Source organism: Triticum dicoccoides, chromosome 7A, assembly GCF_002162155.2.
Source record: "Triticum dicoccoides isolate Atlit2015 ecotype Zavitan chromosome 7A, WEW_v2.0, whole genome shotgun sequence".
Classification (NCBI taxonomy): Eukaryota; Viridiplantae; Streptophyta; class Magnoliopsida; order Poales; family Poaceae; genus Triticum; species Triticum dicoccoides.
Genome location: NC_041392.1, coordinates 50,286,808 through 50,299,405, shown reverse-complemented (window position 1 = coordinate 50,299,405; position 12,598 = coordinate 50,286,808).

Below are 12,598 nucleotides of genomic sequence, written 5' to 3'. Positions count from 1 at the left end.
CAAAGCCCTCCCCTCGCTGGCCAGAGAAAAACAGAGCACTGGAGTGCTCTGCTCGCGGGCGAGGGGTATATATAGGCACCTCATTGGTCCCGGTTCGTGGTATGAACCGAGACCAAAGGGCAGCCTGTGGTCCTGGTTCAAGCCACCAACCGGGACCAATGGTGGTGGGCCAGGAGCGAGGCCCATTGGTCCCAGTTCGTCCCATCAACCGGGACCAAAGGGGCCAGACAAACCGGGACCAATGCCCCCACGAGGCCCGGCAGGCCCCTGGCCTCACGAACCGGGACCAATGCCCCCATGGGTCCCTGTTCTGGATTGAACCGGGACTAATGGGCTGACCCGGCCTGAACCAAAGCCCTCTTTTCTACTAGTGCTAGTTTGGTCATTTTGGCTACGATGAACTTTGTTATTTATGCTTATGACATGTTGCTTCTATTTTTGCCAAGTATGTCTCTTTTTGTTGCTTAACTATATATGTTGCATATCATCGACTCATGTGATGATGTAGGTGTATAGATCATCGATGGCGAAGAAGTGCTACGCCAGGAGTATATGACGAGTGGCTGGAATGCCAGGCCCAGGTGTACCGGTTTCCGGTTTTCGAGCGACAGCCTGTAGTTAGTTTAGGTTCACGAAAAGTGATAGCTCTTCTCGCGTATATCATTGCTTAGATGGATGACGATGTAGTTGCAAGTAATCGAGATTTGTATTGCTATTTTTGAGATGATGATGAGAGACCACTTTGTGTTGGATGATGATTATGATGATGACATGATATGATGAGACTATTTGTATGTATATGCTATGATTACATTTGTATGTGTATTATATGCTAAAGATTATTCTATAAAGCCTATTCAAATACAAAACAAATATACAGAAAAAACAGAAACTAATAAAACTAAGAGTAGCGAGGGGAACAATGTTAGCACTAGCACTCCCTTACCAGTAGCGCCTCCTGCTAAAAAGCGATGCAGATATTAGCAGCAGCGCTCTGCACTAAAGCGCGCTACTGCTAGCCATGTATAGCAGTAGCGTGGGACGACAGGCGCTACTACTACACGTTAGCTGTAACACCTTATCAGTAGCGCGTCCTCCCGCACTACTAATAGGGAAAATAGCCGCGCTACTGCTCGGGTTTTCCCTAGTAGTGATGTTTGAATACACAACATTGATGTGGCACGTGTGTTAAAAAATCATACACTAGCTCCCCACACAAAATGAGAACGGTTCATGATGTGTCGTTGTACTAGCCTCTTCGACTCGATGGGATGGATTCATGCGTACACATGCATGTGTGTCTGCTCAAACTGTATCATGCATCTCATCCCAGAGCAAAAATAATACTCCCCTCCTAAGTCAAATTAACCTCTCTTGTTGTCAGGCAAAAAGTAGTGATGGACCAAGCGGGCCCACAGATAGAAAGCATCGATATCGCTGATAAACGCTTAAGTGGGTGTGAGAGGACAACCACCACCACTTTACGTGTGGGCCAGACATATATATATTGAATAACCAAAATTCACAAGTTTGATTTGCCACATGCCTCAAAAACCGTAAACCATGCACCGACGCAGAGCGAGGTTCATCAAACGTACTACATATGATGGTCCCCTCCCCCCTCTTCACCACATACTATATGCTCCTGCCGTAATATATGTACAACCAAAAAGAATCCTCATCGATGGAGAAATTAATTAACCTCTCCCGATGTAGGTCAAAGTGATTCATGCATGCATTGACGATGGCCTAGTGGGCCCACAGATGGAAGCGTCACACTGAGTGTCCTAGCTAGGATATGGATGTGGCCCAAAAAGGTGTTGTGTGATGTTTGAATAGCCAATTTCACAATTTTGATGTGGCACGTGCCTCAGAAACCAAAAAGTCCCGACACTGAGTGAGGTGTACTTGTTCATGGACACATACGTATAGTATATATGCTAGTCCCCTCCCACCTCTTAAACGTGTACTATATACCACCATAACACAAACAAAAAAGATTCTACCTTGCTGATAAAATTAACCTCACTGCTGGCTGTTCGTCAAAGTGATGGACGACGACCTCGCGGGCCCACAGAAAGCGTCACACGTGAGTATCGAGTGTCGTGTAGGACAACCATCGACTACATGTGACCAAAACATGTATGTATGAAAGAGTTGTGTAATGTTTTAAATAACGATTTCACGACTCTGATGTGGCACGGGCCTGCCTAACAAAACGGCCAACCTACACGGTGGCTCACAACTTGTAGTGTACTGCGAGCCACCCGCCACCTGCAGACGCACACACCCACACACCGTGAATCGTCCGCAACTACGATGCATGTTAAATTAATTATCCTGCAATGAACATATATGTTAGCAAAGGAGGGACATTTTAATTTCAGAAAAATCACAGAGATCATTAAGATGTTTTAGTACATTAATTGATTGATTTTCTACGGGTATAATGTGCAAAAATCAAATTTGAGCTACATGCACACGTGACAGTGCACCTAAATGGATTGCAGAAACACATGTGTCTTAATGGGTGCATGTTTCTCCCCATGCAACAAATTTCAAACATTGAGAATATTGATGTTTAAATTCTAGTACATCCAAAACTTATTTGAAGTTCATGAAACTTATCGTGTTGTCATATGGACACCAATACAAAGTGGCATTGTGTTTTTTGTCAAATTTGAGGCCAGTTTTGATGTAATCTTTATCTAATTGCAGACAGGAGATTATTAATAATATGGAACCAATATCCCAAACGAATTATTTATTCAAACCGTGAGTGTTAGACGAACATTGGTTACGTGTCATGCTTCGGTTAAGCAATAAACAGACATCATTAATCATCCAAATAGAAAAAAAAATACATGCCGCCGCGCGACCCGTGTTCGATGCGAGCAGGTGTGAGTTGACGGAACGCATGTGAGCAGTCCCGCGCAGTTAGACGGGGAGGCGTGCACGCAGCTGTGTGAATTGACGGAGGCATGCTCGCTGTGCAGTGTTATCGGGAGGCGTGTGAGTAACTGTGTGAAATTTTAGTAGGCATGCCAGCAGTCCGGTGAGCAGGCTCAACGGGAGGCGAGCCATCGGTTGGACCACCGCCCACCTCTCTCCTTATTTATATTTCCTTATATCATGATAAATGTTTATTATTCATGCTAGAATTGTATTAACCGGAAACTTAATACATGTATGAATACATAGACAAACAGAGTGTCCCTAGTATGCCTCTACTTGACTAACTTGTTAATCAAACATGGTTAGGTTTCCTAGCCATGGACATGTGTTTTCATTTAATGAATGGGATCACATCATTACAGAATGATGTGATGGATAAGACCCATCCGTTATCTTAGCACTATGATCGTTTATTTTATTGCTATTGCTTTCTTCATGACTTATACATGTTCCTATGACTATGAGATTATGCAACTCCCGAATACCAGAGGAACACTTAGTGTGCTATCAAACGCCACAACGTAACTGGGTGATTATAAAGATGCTCTACGGTGGTCTCTGATGGTGTATGTTGAGTGGCATAGATCGAGATTAGGATTTGTTACTTCGTGTATCGGAGAGGTATCTCTGGGCCCTCTCGATAATGCACATCACTATGAGCCTGGCAAGCAATGTGACTAATGAGTTAGTCACGGGATAATGCATTATAGAACGAGTAAAGAGACTTGCCGGTGACGAGATTGAACTAGGTATGATGATACCGACGATCGAATCTCGGGCAAGTAACAGACCGATGACAAAGGGAACAACGTATGTTGTTATGAGGTTTGACCGATAAAGATTTCATAAAATATGTAGGAGCCAATATGAGCATCCAGGTTCCGCTACTGGTTATTGACCGAAGATGTGTCTCGGTCATGTCTACATAGTTCTCGAACCCGTAGGTTCCGCACGCTTAACATTCGATGACGATTTGTATTATGAGTTATGTGATTTGATGTACCGAAGGTTGGTAGGAGTCCCTAATGAGATCACGGACATGACGATGAGTCTCGAAATGGTCGAGACATAAAGATTGATATATTGGACCATGTTATTCGGACACCGGAAGTGTTCCGGATAATTTCGGATAAAACCGGAGTGCCAGAGAGGTTACCGGACCCCCCCCCCAAGGAAGTTATGGGCCTTAGTGGACCTTAGGGGAGAGAGAGGGCACCAGCCATGAGGTGGCGCGCCCCCCGAGGGGAGTCCGAATAGGACTAGGGGAGGGGGCGCACCCCCTCTTTCCCTTTCCCTCTCCATCTCCTTCCTTCTTCTCCTACTTGGACTAGGAAAGGGGAGGGACTGATTCCTACTTGGAGTAGGATCCCCCCCCCCTTGGGCACGCCCCTTGTGGCCGGCTGTCCTCCTCTTCCCCTCCTTTATATATGGGGGAGAGGGCACCCCATAGACACACAAGTTGATCTTTAGCCGTGTGCGTTGCCCCCCTCCACAGTTTTACACATCGGTCATATTGTCGTAGTGCTTAGGCGAAGCCCTGCATCGGTAACTTCATCTTCACCGTTAATACGCCGTCGTGCTGACGGAACTCACCCTCGGCCTCAGCTGGATCAAGAGTACGAGGAACGTCACTGAGCTGAACGTGTGCAGATCGCGGAGGTGTCGCGCGTTCGGTACTTGATCGGTTGGATCGTGAAGACGTTCGACTACATCAACCGCGTTATTAAACGCTTCCGCTTTCGGTCTACGAGGGTACGTAGACACACTCTCCCCTCTCGTTGCCATGCATCTCCTAGATAGATCTTGCGTGATCATATGAAAATTTTGAAATACTGCATTCCCCAACAATTTCCCTTTGTGATCTTTGCGTTCTTGGTCAAATCCACCTTCTTCGTGAAGAACGGGCCACCCAACGGCTTGCGTAATATCACTAACCAATAAATCACTGGTTCTAGCTCATCTAGTTGATACGCATGCAACAATATGTTTGGCTTGTGAATAAATCCTTCTGTCTTTTTAAAATGTTACCCATCATATTTTAGATAAAGTTGACACAAATAAAATCTTTAAAATTATTTGTGTGGATAGTTTCCACCAAAAAAAGGTATGAGACAATTAGATTCAAATAACAAGAATTGAAGAACATTATATCAATGATAAACTAGATCATGTATCGTTCTGTCTCCCTTTATTCACAAGATGTGGCCTCGAGGGCCCACAACACCCGCGAGACCCCAGAAAGATTGCCACCACCTCAGGAGGAAGGATACTTCCATAACCCATATTGAATGATGGAAGGAATTTTGAATAAGGAAGAAAAGACCTTACACTCCTCGTAAGGCGACATAAGGGCCAAACTCCCATCCATTTATGCCCTATGCACCAACATAGAGGCCTTCCATAAGTTGTGCTAACGGGAATCAGTTGCATCGTAGCCGCACTACCTTAGGCCTCATTCGATTTGAAGGAAACTAAAACGTAGAATTTAGGTATAGTACAGGAAGTTGATTGGATGACACTTGCCATCCTAAGGAATTGTCTTGCCTCAGTCCTACGCACAAAATAAGCTTTGAGTTGATGTGTAGATTCCTCCAAAAACATAGGAAATGAATAGTATTCCTATGAAATTCCTATACACGTATCCTACAAACCGAATGCATCTATAGAAAATTTTTCTCTTGAATCTTTGTTCCTATGCTTTTTCAGTAAAATAATCCTTAAAACCGAATGAGGCCTTAGTATATATACCACACTAGTGGAAACACATGGCTTTGGTCCTGGCTAGATCAGAGCTTTAGACCCGATCGAGTTATGAACCGGGACAAATGGGTGCATAAGTCCTGGTTCGAGCGGCCAAGGCACCGACCGGGCCTCGGCTGGCACTAGTCCCAGTTCGTCTAAACCCTTTAGTCCCGGTTCCAGGCAAGAACCGGGATTAAAGGTCCTCGCTCCTAGTGCTGCCCCTTTCATCCCAGTTGATGGCTGGAACCGGGACTAAAGGCCAGTCTTCTGTGCCGGTTCCAGCCACCAACCGGGACTAAAGAGATACCTATATATATATATATATATATACTCGCCCTTGCCCGCTCACTCCTCCATTTTTTGGCCGGCCGGCGTGTGTGCGGCTCTGCTCTCACCACCTATGCACATGAGGTGTTAGATGAAATGACCGAGCCACACTTAAGTTTTTTCCTCTCCAAACTCGACCTCCAAGCTTCATTTCCCCTAGATTTGTCTATGTTTGGCGGTCCATCCCGTCCTCACCGTCGTCGATCGCCCGTGCCGAACTCGTCGTCGGCACTACCATGGTGAGCCTCTTTTTCTTATCTTCTCTGTATAAGAAAACATTCTTACTTATATGATTTGGATAGCTAGTTGTATAATTTTCTTAATTTTATTATTGTTTGTTATTATATGGTGCCATGGTTTCCGCCCCCGTCGGCTCTTGTCCAGTCTATGTTTCGGATGTGGTATATTATCTTTTATAACTATTTGTTTCATTTAGTGTTTTTGATAATTATGCCGGCCAACGTGGCATAGATGTTTTTATCTAGGAGGTATGTGAACCGAAAATTCCAACCGACCCTCTTGTCAAGGGGTTAAATTTGGTTGAAAAATAAAAAAAATTGAAAGAAAAATTAAAAAGAATCGAAGAGGATAAGATGAAATTGGAGTTGCACGTTGCCGGTGTCGTCGATGATGACAAGATCCAGATGGATGAAATGCACTTGAAGATTTCAAAGATTATAAAATATGACATTGATAATGAGGCTTGGTATCATTATGCTATTGGATCAATTGTTACCTTAGTTGGGATTATGATCGCATTTGTTGTTGCATTTAAATGTTTTACATAGTTGTATGTTAGTTTCATTGTATGTTTTAATTATATGCTCTAGAGAGCTATATGTTGTTCTATGTGAACTATGTATGAACTTTATGTATTTATTTTTTTAGTAATAACATTTGATCAACACTGTACTTTGATTAGAAAGATTAGAAAGTACTAGCAGTGCTGCAAGACAAAGTGAGAAAACAATTCCCCAGCTCGGCAAATAGGAGAAGCAATAATGCCCCCCCCCCCCTCAAGGTGGTTACAGATATCGCTAATCAGCCGGGGCTAGCGCCCGGTACCACTCTTGGTGATTACATAGACGATGATGTACAATTTGAAATGGCTGAGGTAGTAGCGCCCTTTAGATACGAGCACGAGAGTCAAACCAGATCAGCTGCCGCATCTACCAATGATGATGCGAAGATTACATAACTGGTACTTGGAAACCTACAGCAAGGATGGGACTGATAGCATTTTGCTGGGAATTAAAGATGAGCACGACTTCATTGGAGTCTATATGATGTATGTTGAATTTGTGGAATTATTTCAGTTATTGAATCAAGACGCCATCGACAAAACTCTCGGCACTTTCTACTGTTTGTAAGTATTATTTCTGTAATTAAGTCTCTGGCTCAGCTCATTCATTGCATGTATATATAATTATCCTCACTATATTATGCATATTGAAGATCATCGAATGCAAAAGAGGACAAATCTATGCCATTGGGTTCATAAGCCCAAATACTGTAAATGAATTTACGGTACAAAACAAAGCCAAAGATGCTGAGGAAAACTTGCTAAACGCGTTCGTTCGACATCAAAACAAAAGGGAAATACTCTTGTCTTACAACTTCAAGTGTGTGTTACTGTCTTGTGCATATTTGGTTTCGCTTACTCGAGGTTAAGTGTAATTGATGAGTTATGCGTGCGCAGCTTCCACTTTATTCTACTATCCATTAAGCTTGACGCGGGAGTAGTAATTGTCTTAGTCTCGAGACGTAAAGAGCCTACGATGTGGGCGGACATGAGTGAATTGCTCCAGAAGTAAGTTCAATCATTATTACACCATATCATGAACTTTCGTTAATTTCCTGATATCAAGTAATCATTTTCTTTGCCGGGCAGGGTTTGGAAAAACTTCACCAGAATGGTTCAGGGTCTAGAGAAGGAGGTGCGATTTACACACCCCAAAGTAAGTAGTACTAGCTAGTTCCGCACATCTCTCATTTATTCTAGTTTCATCAATACCATTATCATGCTTGATTATCAGTTTGATTGAACTCTATTCTCGTAAAGTGTTTGTGGCAGGCACCCGGGAATAATTTATGTGGATACTACGTTTGCGAGTTCATTCGCCACTCGATCTCTGAGCGGGGCTTCTCTGACCAACAATTTGAAGTACGTAAACAATATTGACAATTTTGTTTTATTACCATCAATTGTGTTGAGTTTCATTCATATATATGTATTGACCCCCTTCTTTAAATTAGATGTGGAAGAAGCAGAACGAAGTCCTACCACATGATCGCATACAAGCAATTCAAGAGGAATTGGCGGGATTCTTGGTTGACCACGTCATACCTAAAGACCGAGAATACCATCAGAAATTGCAAATGGATTTGGGTAGATGATGTCAGGGATCGTAAAGATGTTTTTATATTGTATACATGTAGTAGCGTCGGATAGATATACGAAAACTTGTTGTTCGACCAAGCATGGAGAAAAAGAGGTCACTTCTCTCTATATATGTTCATGACGATCTTTTGTAATGGTTCCTTCATTGCTATATGTAGTAGCTAGCGTAGAGTTGAATAGAAAACATTAAATAAAAATAAAATCCTAAATGCATAAGAATTGAAGGGTAAATACAAAAATAGAAGGAGGACACACAATATGAAAACCCCTAAACCCCTCCTTTAAAAAAAACAAAAACAAAAACCCCAATGCCTGGCAGCTGCTGACGCGTAGCTGCATTTTGGTCCCGATCGGTGTTACCAACCAGGACTAAAGGTCCTCGTGCCTGGGTGCCCCACCGTGACCACGTGGAGCTCCTTTACTCCCGGTTCGTAAGCCAACCGGGACTAAAAGTGGTGGGCATTAGTCCCGATCGTTTTGTCTCGGTTGCAGAACCGGGACTAAAGGCCCTCTGAAATCGGGATTAATGCCTTGTTTTCTACTAGTGCTAGAAAGGTATCCGACGCTTAACGCCCGTATCTTTGCTATCACAATGAGTCAAGATACCCTGTCTCGTCGAGATCCTCCACTGACGTTGGAATGTTCTATATTGTCCACATATGTAAGAAAAGAGAAAGGAATGAAGTATGGCTTTTACTAACATAGGGGCCCTGAAATTGGGTATATCGTGTGTCCGTGTGATCTATGTCCAAGACCCCCTTCCCTCCTGACATGGCCTCCACTCAACTACAAAATCCATGTAGTCCCCTAGTACAAGTGTTAGGATCAACGGAACATCCCTAGGCATATGCTTGGATTCACGTGTCATTGGTTTAGGCTGTGAGCCGACCTTTGTAATAATGAAGAAAATCCAAGATAATGCTCATTCTAGTAATTTGAATCATCTAATAATTGTAATTTTGTTTACGACACTCTCAACGGTTGTTTCTTAGCACAGTTTCATACATAAAAATTTATGCGCCACCTTATTTAACATGGAAAGAGAGAGTAACTATATACTCCCTCCATTTTTATTTACTCTGCATATTAGGTTTGGTCAAAGTCAAATGTTGTAAACTTTGACAAAGTTTACAGACAAAAATATTAACATATACAATAAAAAATCAACACCATTAGATACATTATTGAGTATACTTTGACATCATATAGATTTGTTATTGTAACTGTTCATATTTTTTCTATAAACTTGCTCAAACTCAGTCAAGTCTAATATGCAGAGTCAATAAGAACGGAGGGATTATTAATTTATACTCCCTCTCTCTCAGTTTATAGGGCGTGCGCGTATCTCTAGGTTGTCAATTTTACCAACCTAATACAAGTCATATATTACAATAAAATATATCAATATAAACTTCAGATGTTCTATTTTCAAAAGATATACTTTTTATGTTATCTAGTTTATGTTAGGGTGATAAAATTGACAACCTAGATATATGCGTAGGACTTGTAAACTGTGACGAATGGAGTATATAGATCTTAGCACCAAATTCAAGACATCTCATAATTTCTTACTCATAAAAGACATTAAATGAGGGTTGTTTTGAATAGTACAAAACTAGTAGGACATAAAGGCATTCCCAGTGCACTATTTTTTTGGCGGGGACCCAATGCACTATATTTGAAGCCATATCTTATGCATTAATTATGTGTTTACATACAAGTTCTCCAGTGGACTGTAGTTTAGATTTGTATCTAAAAGTACTCTCATTTAATACATTTTGTGAGGGAAAAAGCATTGTTTTTCTTTGTTTTGGTTCTGATAGCTATATCTAAAGCTTGAGATATACTACTCATAAAATGTGGTGCCACGTCAGATTTCTGCCTTGGTGGCATGCTTAGGCTGATTATAATGGGGAGTATCATATACTAGTATCATGCATATAATAGTAGTGTATGATAGTACCTCCCCCAATGCATATCATCATGTAGTACTTTATTTACTGTCATGCATGACCTCTGTTGGAAAAGGCAGTGCCTAGGAGGCGCTTAGGCACGCTTAGGCGCTAGGCAATGGCCAAACGCCTCGCCTAGGGCATAAATGAAGGTCTAGGCAGGGCAAGCAAGGAATTGCCTACCCAAGCAAGAAATCATGCATCATATTGCACTGATATGCCAAACACGTTATATTCCAATGCAGTAGACGGTAATTAACTTATTTATATGCCCTAAAATAATATCAACACCCATATAATAATCACAAATACACTATGAGTAAAAACAATATTACCGCCTAGGCCACAACTAGGGCGCTTAGGCTCCGCCTAGGCACTAGGCGAAGGCCAACCGCCTCGCTTACGCCTACCGCTTTTTTCAACCTTGTGCATGACACATATTAATATAGCATTTATGATGATACAATATCATGATATTATATTCAACGCTCTCTTTCTCATTTAGTTCTATGACACCTCATCAAAATTATCTATAGTTGGCATGCATGGTGCTATCTATGACACCTTGGAGCATTGGGACCGCCATAATGCATGGAAACTGCTATCTAAACTTCTATTTAGTGTCATTAGATATACACATGCTATTTACTTATGAGAAAGGCATTCAATGTTGTGCTATTTAATACTTACACGAGTTCTACTATCGAATTATCTGAGTTTTGTTAGACACCTGATGCATCTGGACCGAGGGAATAGCTTAAGATATAGTGCACTGGAATGCCCATGGAAAATTCATTAAGGATGCAAGATTGGATGCATACATAGTGCTTGTCTCAATGAACATTATATGTGCAAAAATCTCGACATTAATGAACGTATATCTCGTGCACTTGCAATCTTTTGTAGTACATTAATGGAAATTTAAAATATATTCCAACCTCTTGCTATTTATAAACTTGCCGTCCGTGTCTGCCACATTTGAGTCCAACTATTTTGTACCGGAACCTTATACTTGACTGGAACTGAGTTTGTCAAGTAAGAGATAACCAATATGGGAGGCAGCAGCCTAGTGCAGGCAACGATGATATTCGTCATTGGAAGCCTTGCCGTTTGTGCACAGTGTATGTATATCTCATCATCGTCATTATAATCTTGTATTCTATCTATATATATACACACATCTGCGATACTGCATACTAATGTTGAATATAATATATAGGTAGTCTTCATAATAAGCAAACGGGGGTCAACCAAGATGATTATGCGGCGAATGCAACTACCAACGCTACCATCGTCAACTCGACGTCTGTAGGCGAGAGCAAGATAACCGTCAAATTTTGCATCCGCCATTTCTTATGTCAATTCCCAGGTGGGTACCATGGTACGTGCTACTGCTGCCAGAATAATCGCCAGTGTTACAAGATGCGGAGTCAGTGCCTGGACAACTGCCCTACCTGCAACCCTAGATGCCCACCTCTGTCGGGGTCTCAGGGATAGAATTCCATATGCTCGAATAATTTGTTCGTTGGTAATAAAAGTCACCGTATTTGGTTTGAACAATCAGGTCCCAACCAAACATTAGAGGATATCCCGCATGTTTCAATAGAAATTCAGCAAGACAAACTTTGATGAAAAGAATCCCCAGTAATTTGTTGTCTTGCGTATTTACAAAGGTCAAATCCTTTGGCCATGGTGCTCCGGCACGATTGTCTACTGTGCTCACGATTTCTCTGTGGGGTTCATGAGGCTGGTTTTGGATGTTTCCACAACTTTCCTGGTACAGCACCCTCTCTTTTTTTGTGAACGCAGCACCCTCTTTGTTAGCCAGCTGTGGGCTGACTGTCATGCAATTGTAATAGCGCGTGACGCTGAAAAGGACAAAAAAAAAGAATCGCACGAACACACATGAGACCAGAATGTGATTGATCAGTTTGGCACTTGATTTTCTCAGCCTGCGGCAAGGTGGATTTTACTCCATCGGCAAATGGTTCGCTGCTTCCTTGGAGTGCATCACTAACGACACTACCGCACGGCCTGAAGGATCTCCAAACCTTGTTGTTGCTGGTTGCACGGCAATTGCTAGCACCGTAATGTAGTTGTCTTTAACGGCACCACACCGTCTGCCTGAGTGGCATCATGAGCTAGATTGTTTGAATACATTTGATGTAGAGGATGGAAAAAGATTTGCCAAATGCGCTCGTCAGTAGCGGTGCCTGTCGGA